General features: G+C 49.6%; 1 protein-coding gene across 1 annotated transcript in view; it reads left to right on the forward strand.

The window, feature by feature from the left end:
- LOC140408517 (arylsulfatase J-like) overlaps positions 1–13,471 on the forward strand; it is a 39,271-nt gene that overhangs the window by 22,573 nt on the left and 3,227 nt on the right. The window lies entirely within an intron of this gene.

Genomic DNA, 13,471 nt, shown 5'->3' on the forward strand with positions numbered 1-13,471 from the left:
GGCGGGAGCGGCAGGGGTGCCGTAACCAGGGCTGCCAAACTGGTGCCCCTGCACGGAACGGCCTCCATCCGCCCCCAAACCGACCCCGCACCCACCATCCACTTCCTTATCAAAGTTATCTTGGCCGCCCAGTAGTAATGACTAAAGTTTGGCAGTGCCAGTCCCCCTTCCCCTCGGTTCCTCTCGAGCATCAATCTCCTCACCCGCGGGGACTTTCCCGCCCACACAAATCTGATAATCATTTTATTGACCTTCTTGAAAAAAGACCGCGGAATGAAAATGGGGAGACACTGGAATACGAACAGGAATCTCGGGAGGATTGTCATTTTAACCGTCTGCACTCTCCCCGCTAGTGTCAGTGGGAGCGCATCCCATCTCCGGAACTCGACCCTCATTTGCTCCACCAACCGAGATAAGTTCAACTTGTGCAACCGGCCCCAGTCCCGCGCCACCTGTATCCCTTAGTATCTAAAACTGTCCCCTACTAACCTAAACGGCAGCCCCCTCAGACAACCCTCCTGGCCCCTCGCCTGGACTACAAACAACTCACTTTTTGCCATGTTCAGTTTATACTCCGAGAATTGGCAGAATTCCCTCAGGATTCCCATGATTTCATCCATCCCAGCCACTGGATCCGTGATGTATAAGAGCAGGTCGTCGATGTACAACGAAACTCTGTCTTCCACCACCCCCCCCCCCACCCCCCCCACCACCCCGCCCCCGTACCAGCCCCTTCCAACCCCGAGAAGCTCTCAGGGCAATTGCCAGCGGCTCTATTGTGAGCGCAAACAACAGTGGAGAGAGGGGACATCCCTGCCTCGTCCCTCGGTACAGTCTAAAATAGTCAGACGTCGTACTCTTCGTCCTAACACTAGCCTCCGGGGGCATCATGAACATTGACCATTCTTAATAGGACAGGACACAAGATCAGAGGTGGTCAATTAGAAAGTCACCTTTGGGGAGATTGCTCCCAGAAAGTCCAGTCTCGGAGTCCCATTTGTTCCCAATGTCAGGGATGTTTTTATATTTTAGCTGTAAATAAATATGACCAAAAGGTTTAGCCCAGAGTTTCCCAAACTGGGTTTCAAGACCACAGGGTGTTCTATGGCAAGCCAGGCTCATACGTAAAATTTGAAAAATGCCACAGAGCTGATTAGACGGGAACAAAACTAAAATCTCCATATCAGGGCAAGCGCAGAGAGTGAAGTAATGGGGAGAGCAGGTGATGAAGACTGAGATTGAAGCAGACCTCAGAGCAGGAGGGAGATTTAAGTGGGCCTCGGAGGAAGAGCGAGATTGAAACAGGCCTCAGAGCAGGAGCGAGATTGAAACAGGCCACAGAGCAGGAGCGAGATTGAAACAGGCCTCAGAGCAGGAGCGAGATTGAAACCGGCCTCAGAGCAGGTGCGAGATTGAAACAGGCCTCAGAGCAGGAGCGAGATTGAAACAGGCCTCAGAGCAGGAGCGAGATTGAAACAGACCTCAGAGCAGGAGCGAGATTGAAACAGGCCTCAGAGCAGGAGCGAGATTGAAACAGGCCACAGAGCAGGAGCGAGATTGAAACAGGCCTCAGAGCAGGAGCGAGATTGAAACCGGCCTCAGAGCAGGTGCGAGATTGAAACAGACCTCAGAGCAGGAGCGAGATTGAAACAGGCCTCAGAGCAGGAGCGAGATTGAAACAGGCCTCAGAGGAGGATGGAGATTGAAGCGGGCCTCGCAACAGGAGTGAGATTAAAACAGGCTTCAGAACCGTATGGAGATTGAAGCTGGTCTTGGAGTAGGACGGAGGATGAAGCAGGCCTCACAGCAGTATGGAGAGTGAAACAGGTCTTGGAGTAGGATGGAGATTGAAACAGGCCTCGGAGGAGGGGCAAGATTGAAGTGGGCCTTGGAGCAGGAGCGAGATTGAAGCGAGCGTCAGAGTGGGAGCGAGATTGAAACAGGCCTCAGAGCAGGAGCGAGATTGAGGCAGACCTCGGAGCAGGAGCGAGATTAAAGTGGGCCTCAGAGCAGGAGCGAGATTGAGGCAGGCCTTGGAGCAGGAGCGAGATTGAGGCAGGCCTTGGAGCAGGAGTGAGATTGAAGTGGGCCTCAGAGCAGGAGCGAGATTGAGGCAGGCCTTGGAGCAGGAGCGAGATTGAGGCTGGCCTTGGGACAGGAACAAGATTGAAGCATGCCTCAGTGCAGGAGCGAGATTGAAGTGGGCCTCAGAGTAGGAGCGAGATCAAAGTGGGCCTCAGAGCAGGAGCGAGATTGAAGCTGGCCTAGGAACAGGAGCGAGATTGAAGTGGGCCTCAGTGCAGGAGCGAGATTGAAGTGGGCCTCAGAGCAGGAGCGAGATCAAGGTGGGCCTCGGAGCAGGAGCGAGATTGAAGCTGGCCTAGGAACAGGAGTGAGATTGAGGCTGACCTCAGAGCAGGAGCGAGATTGAGGCTGGCCTTGGAACAGGAACGAGATTGAAACAGGCCTCAGAGCAGGAGCGAGATGGAAGTGGGCCTCAGAGCAGGAGCGAGATTGAGGCAGGCCTCAGAGCAGGAGCGAGATTGAGGCAGGCCTTGGAGCAGGAGTGAGATTGAGGCTGGCCTTAGAGCAGGAGCGAGATTGAGGCTGACCTCAGAGCAGGAGCGAGATTGAGGCTGGCCTTGGAACAGGAACAAGATTGAAACAGGCCTCAGAGCAGGAGCGAGATGGAAGTGGGCCTCAGAGCAGGAGCGAGATTGAGGCAGGCCTTGGAGCAGGAGTGAGATTGAGGCTGGCCTCAGAGCAGAAGCGAGATTGAGGCTGGCCTTGGGACAGGAACAAGATTGAAACAGGCCTCAGTGCAGGAGCGAGATTGAAGTGGGCCTCAGAGCAGGAGCGAGATCAAAGTGGGCCTTGGAGCAGGAGCGATATTGGAACGGCCTTGGAGCAGGAGCAATTTTGGAATGGCCTGGAGCAGGAGTGATATTGGAACAGCCTTGGAGCAGGAGCGATATTGAAACGGCCTTGGAGCAGGAGTGATATTGGAACAGTCTTGGAGCAGAAGCGATATTGGAACACCCTTGGAGCAGGAGCGATATTGGAACAGCCTTGGAGCAGGAGCGATATTGGAACAGCCTTGGAGCAGGAGCGATATTGGAACGGCCTAGGAGCAGGAGCGATATTGGAACGGCCTAGGAGCAGGAGCGATATTGGAACAGCCTTGGAGCAGGAGCGATATTGGAACGGCCTAGGAGCAGGAGCGATATTGGAACAGCCTTGGAGCAGGAGTGATATTGGAACAGCCTTGGAGCAGGAGCGATATTGGAACAGCCTTGGAGCAGGAGCGATATTGGAACAGCCTTGGAGCAGGAGCGATATTGGAACGGCCATGGAGCAGGAGCGATATTGGAACAGCCTTGGAGCAGGAGCGATATTGGAACAGTCTTGGAGCAGGAGCGATATTGGAACAGCCTTGGAGCAGGAGCGATATTGGAACAGCCTTGGAGCAGGAGCGATATTGGAACAGCCTTGGAGCAGGAGCGATATTGGAACAGCCTTGGAGCAGGAGCGATATTGGAACAACCTTGGAGCAGGAGCGATATTGGAACGGCCTTGGAGCAGGAGCGATATTGGAACGGCCTTGGAGCAGGAGCGATATTGGAACAGCCTTGGAGCAGGAGCGATATTGGAACGGCCTAGGAGCAGGAGCGATATTGGAACAGCCTTGGAGCAGGAGCGATATTGGAACGGCCTAGGAGCAGGAGCGATATTGGAACAGCCTTGGAGCAGGAGCGATATTGGAACAGCCTTGGAGCAGGAGCGATATTGGAACGGCCTTGGAGCAGGAGCGATATTGGAACGGCCTAGGAGCAGGAGCGATATTGGAACAGCCTTGGAGCAGGAGCGATATTGGAACGGCCTAGGAGCAGGAGCGATATTGGAACAGCCTTGGAGCAGGAGCGATATTGGAACAGTCTTGGAGCAGGAGCGATATTGGAACGGCCTAGGAGCAGGAGCGATATTGGAACAGCCTTGGAGCAGGAGCGATATTGGAACGGCCTTGGAGCAGGAGCGATATTGGAACGGCCTTGGAGCAGGAGCGATATTGGAACAGTCTTGGAGCAGGAGCGATATTGGAACAGCCTTGGAGCAGGAGTGATATTGGAACGGCCTTGGAGCAGGAGCGATATTGGAACAGCCTTGGAGCAGGAGCGATATTGGAACAGTCTTGGAGCAGGAGTGATATTGGAACGGCCTAGGAGCAGGAGCGATATTGGAACAGCCTTGGAGCAGGAGCGATATTGAAACGGCCTTGGAGCAGGAGCGATATTGGAACAGCCTTGGAGCAGGAGCGATATTGGAACAGCCTTGGAGCAGGAGTGATATTGGAACGGCCTTGGAGCAGGAGCGATATTGGAACAGCCTTGGAGCAGGAGCGATATTGGAACAGTCTTGGAGCAGGAGTGATATTGGAACGGCCTAGGAGCAGGAGCGGTATTGGAACAGCCTTGGAGCAGGAGCGATATTGGAACGGCCTTGGAGCAGGAGCGATATTGGAACAGCCTTGGAGCAGGAGCGATATTGGAACGGCCTTGGAGCAGGAGCGATATTGGAACAGCCTTGGAGCAGGAGCGATATTGGAACAGCCTTGGAGCAGGAGCGATATTGGAACAGCCTTGGAGCAGGAGTGATATTGGAACAGCCTTAGAGCAGGAGCGATATTGAAACGGCCTTGGAGCAGGAGTGATATTGGAACAGCCTTGGAGCAGGAGCGATATTGGAACAGCCTTGGAGCAGGAGTGATATTGGAACAGCCTTAGAGCAGGAGCGATATTGAAACGGCCTTGGAGCAGGAGTGATATTGGAACAGCCTTGGAGCAGGAGCGATATTGGAACGGCCTTGGAGCAGGAGCGATATTGGAACAGCCTTGGAGCAGGAGCGATATTGGAACAGCCTTGGAGCAGGAGCGATATTGGAACAGCCTTGGAGCAGGAGTGATATTGGAACAGCCTTGGAGCAGGAGTGATATTGGAACGGCCTAGGAGCAGGAGTGATAATGGAACGGCCTTGGAGCAGGAGCGATATTGGAACAGCCTTGGAGCAGGAGCGATATTGGAACAGCCTTGGAGCAGGAGCGATATTGGAACGGCCTTGGAGCAGGAGTGATATTGGAACAGCCTTGGAGCAGGAGCGATATTGGAACAGCCTTGGAGCAGGAGCGATATTGGAACAGCCTTGGAGCAGGAGCGATATTGGAACAGCCTTGGAGCAGGAGTGATATTGGAACAGCCTTGGAGCAGGAGCGATATTGGAACGGCCTTGGAGCAGGAGTGATATTGGAACGGCCTTGGAGCAGGAGCGATATTGGAACAGCCTTGGAGCAGGAGCGATATTGGAACAGCCTTGGAGCAGGAGCGATATTGGAACAGTCTTGGAGCAGGAGTGATATTGGAACGGCCTTGGAGCAGGAGCGATATTGGAACGGCCTTGGAGCAGGAGCGATATTGGAACAGCCTTGGAGCAGGAGCGATATTGGAACAGCCTTGGAGCAGGAGCGATATTGGAACGGCCTTGGAGCAGGAGCGATATTGGAACAGCCATGGAGCAGAAGCGATATTGGAACAGCCTTGGAGCAGAAGCGATATTGGAACAGCCTTGGAGCAGGAGCGATATTGGAACGGCCTAGGAGCAGGAGCGATATTGGAACAGCCATGGAGCAGAAGCGATATTGAAGCAGGACATAGAGTGAGAAAGAGCAGTGAGTCTGTGTGTTGATGCGTGAGAGAGGTGAGTACGTGTGCATGTGTGAGTAGGAGAGGTGAGTCTGTGTGCATGTATGAGAGAGGTGAGTGTGTGTGCATATGTGTGAGAGAGAAGTGAATCTGTGTGTTGGTATGTGTGAGAAAGGAGTGTGTGTGAGAGGTGAGTTTGTGTGTTGGTGTGGGTGTGAGAAAGGTGAGTGTGTGTGAGAGAGATGTGCGTGTTGGTGTGTGTGAGAGAGAGGTGTGAGGTGTGTGTGTGTGAGAGAGGTGTGTGTGAGAGAGGTGCGTGTGTGAGAGGTATTTGTTGGTATGTGTGCGTGAGAGGTGTGAGGTGTGTGTTGGGTGTGTGAGAGAGGTGAGAGTGTGTGTGAGAGAGATGTGCGTGTTGGTGTGTGTGAGAGAGAGGTGTGAGGTGTGTGTGTGTGAGAGAGGTGTGTGTGAGAGAGGTGCGTGTGTGAGAGGTATTTGTTGGTATGTGTGTGTGAGAGGTGTGAGGTGTGTGTTGGGTGTGTGAGAGAGGTGAGAGTGTGTGTGAGAGGTGAGTGTGTGTGTGAGAGAGAGGTGAGAGTGTGTGAGAGAGAGGTGAGTGTGTGAGGTGAGTTTGTGTGTTGGTGTGTGTGAGAGAGGTGAGTGCGTGTGAGAGAGACAGGTGAATGTGTGTGTGTGTAGGTGAGTGTGTGAGGTGGGTTTGTGTGTTGGTGTGTGAGAGAGAGGTGAGTATGTGAGTGTGTGAGAGGTGAGTGTGTGTGAGAGAGAGGTGAGTGAGTGTGAGAGAGATTTGAGTGTGTGTGTGAGTGAGTGTGAGAGGTGTGTTTGGGTGTGTGTGCGTGAGAGAGGTGAGTGTGTGTGAGAGAGGTGAGTGTGTGCTTTTGTGAGAGAGGTGAGTGTGCGTGTGTGAGAGAGGTGAGTGTGAGGTGAGTTTGTGTGTTGGTGTGTGTGAGAGAGGTGTATGTGTGTGTGTGAGAGAGGTGAGTGTGTGTGTGTGTGAGAGAGGTGAGTGTGTGTGTGTGAGAGGTGAGTGTGTGTGTGAGAGAGAGGTGAGTGTGTGAGGTGAGTTTGTGTGTTGGTGTGTGTGAGAGAGGTGAGTGCGTGTGAGAGAGACAGGTGAGTGTGTGTGTGTGTAGGTGAGTGTGTGAGGTGGGTTTGTGTGTTGGTGTGTGAGATAGAGGTGAGTATGTGTGTGTGTGAGGTGAGTGTGTGTGTGAGAGAGAGGTGAGTGTGTGTGAGGTGAGTGTGAGGGGTGTGTGTGTGAGAGAGGTGAGTGTGTGTGGGAGAGGTGAGTGTGTGCATGTGTGTGTGAGAGAGGTGAGTTTGTGCTTTTGTGAGAGAGAGGTGAGTGTGCGTGTGAGAGAGAGGTGAGTGTGAGGTGAGTTTGTGTGTTGGTGTGTGTGAGAGAGGTGTATGTGTGTGTGTGAGAGAGGTGAGTGTGTGTGTGTGTGAGAGAGGTGAGTGTGTGTGTGTGAGAGGTGAGTGTGTGTGTGAGAGAGAGGTGAGTGTGTGTGAGAGGTGAGTGTGTGTGAGAGAGAGGCGAGTGTGTGTGTGTGAGAGAGAGGTGAGTGTGTGAGGTGAGTTTGTGTGTTGGTGTGTGTGAGAGGTGAGTGCGTGTGAGAGAGACAGGTGAGTGTGTGTGTGTGTAGGTGAGTGTGTGAGGTGGGTTTGTGTGTTGGTGTGTGAGAGAGAGGTGAGTATGTTTGTGTGTGAGGTGAGTGTGTGTGTGTGAGAGAGAGGTGAGTGTGTGTGAGGTGAGTGTGAGGGGTGTGTGTGTGAGAGAGGTGAGTGTGTGTGAGAGAGGTGAGTGTGTGCATGTGTGTGTGAGAGAGAGGTGAGTTTGTGCTTTTGTGAGAGAGAGGTGAGTGTGCGTGTGAGAGAGAGGTGAGTGTGAGGTGAGTTTGTGTGTTGGTGTGTGTGAGAGAGAGGTGTGTGTGTGTGTGAGAGAGAGGTGAGTGTGTGTGTGTGTGAGAGAGGTGAGTGTGTGTGTGTGAGAGGTGAGTGTGTGTGTGAGAGAGAGGTGAGTGTGAGGTGAGTTTGTGTGTTGGTGTGTGTGAGAGGTGAGTGTGTGTGTGAGAGAGGTGAGTGTGTGTGTGTGTGAGAGGTGAGTGTGTGTGTGAGAGAGAGGTGAGTGTGTGTGAGAGGTGAGTGTGTGTGTGAGAGAGAGGCGAAAGTGTGTCTGAGAGAGAGGTGAGTGTGTGAGGTGAGTTTGTGTGTTGGTGTGTGTGAGAGAGGTGAGTGCGTGTGAGAGAGACAGGTGAGTGTGTGTGTGTGTAGGTGAGTGTGTGAGGTGGGTTTGTGTGTTGGTGTGTGAGAGAGAGGTAAGTATGTGTGTGTGTGAGAGGTGAGTGTGTGTGTGAGAGAGAGGTGAGTGTGTGTGTGAGGTGAGTGTGAGAGGTGTGTTTGGGTGTGTGTGTGAGAGAGGTGAGTGTGTGTGAGAGAGGTGAGTGTGTGCATGTGTGTGTGAGAGAGAGGTGAGTTTGTGCTTTTGTGAGAGAGAGGTGAGTGTGCGTGTGTGTGAGAGGTGAGTGTGAGGTGAGTTTGTGTGTTGGTGTGTGTGAGAGAGAGGTGTGTGTGAGAGAGGTGAGTGTGTGTGTGTGTGAGAGAGGTGAGTGTGTGTGTGTGAGAGGTGAGTGTGTGTGTGAGAGAGAGGTGAGTGTGTGTGAGAGGTGAGTGTGTGTGTGAGAGAGAGGCGAGTGTGTGTGTGAGAGAGGTGAGTGTGTGTGTGTGAGAGAGGTGAGTGTGTGTGTGAGAGAGAGGTGAGTGTGTGTGTGTGTGAGAGAGGTGAGTGTGTGAGGTCAGTTTGTGTGTTGGTGTGTGTGAGAGAGGTGAGAGTGTGTGTGAGAGATGAGTGTGTGTGTGAGAGGTGAGTGTGTGTGAGTGTGTGCGAGAGGTGAGTGTGTGTGAGAGGTGAGTGTGTGCGTGTGTGTGAGAGGTGAGTGTGTGTGTGAGTGGTGAGTATGTGTGTGAGAGGTGAGTGTGTGCGTGTGTGAGAGGTGAGTGTGTGAGGTGAGTTTGTGTGTGTGAGAGATGAGTGTGTGTGTGAGGTGAGTGTGTGTGTGTGTGAGAGGTGAGTGTGTGAGAGAGGTGAGTGTGTGAGGTGAGTTTGTGTGTGTGTGAGAGGTGAGTGTGTGTGTGAGAGAGAGGTGAGTGTGTGTGTGAGGTGAGTGTGTGTGTGAGGTGAGTGTGTGTGTGTGTGAGAGGTGAGTGTGTGCGTGTGTGAGAGAGGTGAGTGTGTGAGGTGAGTTTGTGTGTGTGTGAGAGATGAGTGTGTGTGTGAGAGGTGAGTGTGTGTGTGTGTGTGAGAGGTGAGTGTGTGTGTGAGGTGAGTGTGTGTGTGTGTGAGAGGTGAGTGTGTGAGAGAGGTGAGTGTGTGAGGTGAGTTTGTGTGTGTGTGAGAGGTGAGTGTGTGTGTGAGAGAGAGGTGAGTGTGTGTGTGAGGTGAGTGTGTGTGTGAGGTGAGTGTGTGTGTGTGTGAGAGGTGAGTGTGTGCGTGTGTGAGAGAGGTGAGTGTGTGAGGTGAGTTTGTGTGTGTGTGAGAGATGAGTGTGTGTGTGAGAGGTGAGTGTGTGTGTGTGTGTGAGAGGTGAGTGTGTGTGTGAGAGAGAGGTGAGTGTGTGTGTGAGGTGAGTGTGTGTGTGTGAGAGGTGAGTGTGTGCTTGTGTCCAGTATGAGGTTTCAGCTTTCCATCAGCTCTCTGCCCATTAAAAATTATAGAAAGGTAAGGCTTCAGTACTTTTTTGAAGAGACGGCTTTTTAACTATAACAAATGTATACATATAAGAAATTGAAAAGGCTTCTATAAGTTTAGCATTTGTATATTTGTACCTATTGCGCAACAACAATCATTTTCTGTGTTTGAACTCGTCATCAGAAATAAGAATGTTTCACAGGGGTTCTGTCAGTACTCTTGGGAGGTCAAAAGGGTTGTGTGGCTGGAAATGTTAGGGAAACCCTGTGCACATTCATTTAGTAATGTGCTATTTTCCAGCTGCTGCGATGAGGGAGAATATGTTGAGCATCTTATCTGTTCCCCAGGGGATAGTATATTGTGATTGGGGCAGACCTTTCTAGCTGAGTGCGCAAACCCAGTATATATACCACAAACTGTAAAATCACCTCAACCAAAAAGGGTTCAGTCTACTTATTGGAAGGTTGATTATAGCCGTGAACATAGGAAACGCGTTGGGAAGAAGCCCGCCCTACACAAAAGTTTTCGTTTGATATAAGCGAAAGTCCAGTTGTTTCAAAAACAAAATATTCATATATCTTGTACAAACATTTACACATTCGGGAGAACCAGTTGCCAGCTAGGGTGAAGCCTGATGAGGCCTGATTATATCTTGCCATTGTCTGGCATACAGAAATTACCAAATAACATTAGAAGAAGTAGTAAAATTTAGATATGTTTCCTCTGGAGCATTAATTTCCTTACCGGAACCTAATAATATGTTGCAGCCTGTCATTATTTTAGGTGTTTTTTGAGTAAGTTTTTGCTGCCTACCCTGTTTCTTTGAGGCCCATAATAAGGAACACATTTTGAACCGATGCCAGTAAAATTCCACATGCATTACCGCACCATTAGCTAAACCAGAAAATGCAGAATGGGTTTTAGCTTTCAAATGTGCAGAAATGTCAGACAGAATCAAACCCATTGAGCAAAGTTAGGCTGATTCTTTTCACGCAGATTGAATGAAACTACATTCTTTTCAATCCACTAAATGATCCACTTTAGGATGGGAACAATTCCACATAGTTTTTGTTATGACCACATGTAATGTGTATGGCACACAACTGGATCTTTTTAAAGGGGAATTGTTATCACATTAGTAACAAGAAGGAGGAGAACAATTATGGTGCCATAATGTGGTTGCCTTATCTCTGATTCTAGCACGAGTACAAGTAATAACCTTCTGCAGTGTTATTAGGAATGGTGTTTCTGCAGAGTTGGCATGATGATAGCGCGTCTGAAATACTTCAATGGCAACCAATGGTATGGCAACCTGAGGCGGCTGCCGTCTGGAATGTCACGCAGTGAATACAACAACGCTAGGTTCTGGCAGCAAGCCAGAGGTTCTGTGGAACAACACATTTTTTTAAACTGTCAATCTAAAGGATGATGCCAAAGTCTGTTATGATTGTTATAATTAGATTTTATTTATCCACAGGCTTAAGCTCAAAGATGATCCCACTTTTAATTGGAGAAGTCAAGACTTGATGTAGAAGCTAAAGTGGGAAAAAGGCTTGCATAGCCATGCAGACGTGAAGCCCAGGCTATTTTATTCTCGGGTCTTGTCTAAATTTTGGAAAATTGACTCTGGCCCAAACGAGCTCAGCAGGCAGGAGTGGGATTTCAGCCTGCCAAGGAGGCCTATATATAGAGAATGATTTGGGGGCACTTAGAGCAAAAGAAATAGGAGCAGAAATAGGTCATTTGACCCTTAGATCAAGTCACAGGGGAGGGAGGATTGGGAAACAACCGTAGAGAAAGGAGGAGGGTAAAAACATGGCAGGGGAGGCCCAAGATTTCTTTTTGAAGCCCAGGAAACCACTCTTGCTCCTCCTGACCCATCAGAAAATAAGCAAAGAAATATTAAAACCTACTTTTCTGGGCCTCTTCTGAACCTAAGTCCATCCACTATTAGTTCCTGCAGGAATACTCAGCAACCATTGAGGGTTGCAGAGCCCGGGATTAAATTCAAGTCAGGGCTTGAATTACATAATTGGGTCCCCACTATTGAATATTTACGAGTCCGATACCTGCTGGTGCAGCAGGTTGTCACTACCCCTGGTGTGTGCTGCTTCGACCATTAAGTTACCAAGAAGTCTTCATTAATATTGCAGGACTTCACTGTCACTTTTGAGCACAGACAAGCAACCCCAGAGGTGGAAATATTGTCAGCGAGATGAAGAAAATCTCCCATAGCCCACGTTCTCCCCATGTCTGTGTGGGTTTCCTCCAGGTGCTTCAGTTTCCTTCCACAGTCCAAATATGTGCAGGTTAGGTGGATTGGCCACGATAAATTGCCCTTAGTGTCCAAAAAGGTTAGGTGGGGTTACTGAGTTACAGGAATAGGGTGGAGGAGTGGGCTGAAGTAGGGTGTTCTTTCCAAGAGCCGGTGCACACTCGATGGGCCGAATGGCCTCCTTCTGCACTGTAAATTCTATGACCTATAACATTGCAGGACTTCACTGTCATTTTTGAGCAGAGCCAAGCAACCCCATAGGTGGAAATATTGTCAGCAAGATGAAGAAAATCTCCCATATCATCACTTGGAAAAGATTTTTACTGTTCCAAAGAATCTATTGCACGTATTGCCTGGGTTTAGAGAACGGGGGCGGGGGGGGGGGGGTGGGAGTTTAAATTTCGAGGAAGTATGCAATGTTCACAGTATCAGAATTTGAAGGACTGTGTGACAATACAGATTTACTTTTGAAAACAATATGATTAAGTTAATGAAAGTCAAAAATTGCAGTCACTTTGTGAGTCTCCAGCAAATCCATTCCCCCCCAAATCCAATGCATTTGTGTTTACATGATTTTGCCTCTTTCCATTTTTTGTAAATCAAAGAGATAGGGATGATGACAGTGATCAGAGCTCCAAACATCCATGCAGAGTTTTTTTTTAAGGTTTCCACCTGGACACTAGATTTGCAAGTTACTAGTGTGGAAAGTTTAGATCTGAGTTGCTATAGCAACAGAACATCACCTGCTTGAGAAGATGAATTTCTGGCTGTGCTTAGTCCTGTGAGGGTATTTTCTGAACTTGTATCACTCCTCTCTAGTCTGAAAAGCAAAGGTGGTTTATAAATATGTCTCCCAAGAAACAGGAATGAAGCATTGAATCCTTCATATATTCAATTCAATTAATGGGAGGCTTATTACTGGATTAAGCATCCCGATCACAATGAGCTGGTTTTGCTGAAGGAGTGGCTAAAAGCATTAGCTGCTATTTATGCGCAAATCAGGCAACACCTTTCAGTGACTGTTGTAAGGAATTTATCATTTGCGGTAAATTATTCTTCACAGTTCAAGTGTGTTGTTGAATTGATGTTTCCTACACAAACACTTCTAGCATCATAACTATTGCAGTTATATATTAAGAATTGAACAACCTGGTTTCCTCGTGGTCCTAAGGCGATTATTCTTTCCCTTCATAGATTGTGGAGTTGGGGAGGCAATGGTGTTGTGGTATTGTCGCTTGTCTAATAATCCAGGCACACAGACTCATGCTCTGGGGACCCGGGTTTGAATCCCGCCATGGCAGATGGTGAATAAAATAAATCTGGAATTCAAAGTCTAAAGATGACCATGAAACCATTGTCATAAAAACCCATCTGGTTCACTAATGTCCTTTAGGGAAGGGAATCTGATGTCCTTACCTGGCCTGGCCTACATGTGACTCCAGATCCAGGGCAATGTGATTGACTCTTAAATGCCCTCAGGGATGGGCAATAAATGCTGGCCCAGCCAGTGACTCCCGCATCCCATGAATGGATTTAGGTGGACTGGTCATGCTAAATTGTTCATTAGTGTACAGGGATGTGCAGGTTAAGTGGTGGGGTGAACGTGGGAGTGGATGTGGATAGACTGCTCTTTCAGAGCGTCGGTGAAGACTCAATGGGCCATATTGCCTCCTTCTGCACCTCAGGGATTCTATGATTGTGTCAACCCTATTCTTATCTTAGCTTCTCAGACAGTTCTTATTCTCTTGAACTCAATTAGGCTAGTACTCACTTTTACGTAATCAGTAGTGTGC

The sequence above is a fragment of the Scyliorhinus torazame genome, chromosome 3 (assembly GCF_047496885.1).
Source record: "Scyliorhinus torazame isolate Kashiwa2021f chromosome 3, sScyTor2.1, whole genome shotgun sequence".
Taxonomy (NCBI): Eukaryota; Metazoa; Chordata; class Chondrichthyes; order Carcharhiniformes; family Scyliorhinidae; genus Scyliorhinus; species Scyliorhinus torazame.